The following is a 1,707-nucleotide window of genomic DNA, read 5'->3' on the forward strand; positions in this document are numbered from 1 at the left end:
GCATATATAAGCACACTGGCTAAGGACTAGCAAGTCTAATCAACAATTGAATTGAGTTATTAAATATTTTTTTTTACAACTTGCATGAAAGGAGATGATCATAGGTGGAAACATGTAATTGAGCATCAAACCCTCACCGGATGTATTTGCACTCTATTCGCTCGGTGTTTGGGGTTGATTCTCTCAATTCTCCCCTAATCATGCTTTTCAAGATTTGTTCTTCTTCTAACAATCAACATATATTTCACTTTTATTTCTTTTTCTTTGTTTTTCTCATTTTTTTCTTTCTATATACAAGAACATTAATGCATAAGGTTTTACATTTGATCAATACATGAGTATGTACCCAATTCCCAATATTTTCAATAAAAATACAAAACTACCCTTTTTATTCCCCCAATGTCCTAAGATTCCCACACTTGAATGGTACTCACGCACACTAGCCTAAGCCAATCAAAGATCTAAATTAAGGACATTTATTGTTTTCCGCTTTGAGGCTTGTAATGTGCTAAATTAAAGAACCAAGTGGGTTAATCGTAGGCTCAAATTGGCTAACAATGGAAGATAAAAGGTGAGCTATTTGGGTAAGTGAGTTAATGAAATAATGGCCTCAATCATATAAATGCATGAATACACAAAATAATGGACATAAAGAATCAAACAAATCAAATATTACAATTATAGAAAGAGAACAATTACGCACAAGAAGGAAAATAAGTGGTTATAAGATGTAACCACACCATTAGGCTCAAATCTCACAAGCTTGTGTTCTTAGCTCAAAAACATGATCCACAATATATATAATTCAAGCAAGTTCTATGAAAAGGTTTTCACTTAAATCAACTGGTGCCCTATAGATAGAAATCTTGAAAATTTTCATTATTTTGACTAAGCTTATTGTGTATATATATGCAAAAATAGAAAAATGAAAGTAACAATCCTAGAATCCTAAAATGAAATGCAAAAGTGTTGGGATTAGAAATTTGTCACCCAAAATCGCCGACCGGTCAGACGACCTCCCCACACTTAAAAGTTTGCACCGTCCTCGGTGCATTCAAAGATGAACAAGGGGGTACGGCGACTCTCCGGATTGCTGCGTGTTCTTAGTCTTGCTTCCATGTTTGCTTGTGGTGCATTGTTCATGAAAAACAAAAATATAACACCATAAGATGAGAAGATATAAAAACAAGGAAGCATACATTGTTGGAATGGGAACTAATCACTAGAAATGAGTGAGTGGATTAGTGTGACATGAATGACAAATAAGTGTGTGAATTCTAAATTGCGCGGTTTAGAACACACAGTAGCCTAAAAGTTATGTCACAAAAGAAGCATGCACTTCACTTATCCTAGTGTGCTTGAGATGCTTTAAGTAAGCTTGTAAGGTAAAACAAGCATTAGAGAAGCATGGAAGCATTCAAGCTAAAACATATGGATGCATATGATCATGAAACACAATGCATTAAGGAAAATGCACAACATTATCCATCAAGAGGTTGCCTAATCGAAGAATAAGGCTCAAACCACATGGTGGCTAGCTACAACATGCAATTCAAAAGAGTTACAAGCTCAAAGGCAATTCTCATCACTTGGTATTTTTCAAAAGGTAAGCATGAAAAACTCAAAACCAAGTAGCAAAATATAACCTCAATCATAGAATCCAACAAAGATTATCTAAAAACATTAATGCTAAATGAGAATTTAGGC

Source organism: Arachis hypogaea, chromosome 4 (assembly GCF_003086295.3).
Source record: "Arachis hypogaea cultivar Tifrunner chromosome 4, arahy.Tifrunner.gnm2.J5K5, whole genome shotgun sequence".
NCBI classification, from domain to species: Eukaryota; Viridiplantae; Streptophyta; class Magnoliopsida; order Fabales; family Fabaceae; genus Arachis; species Arachis hypogaea.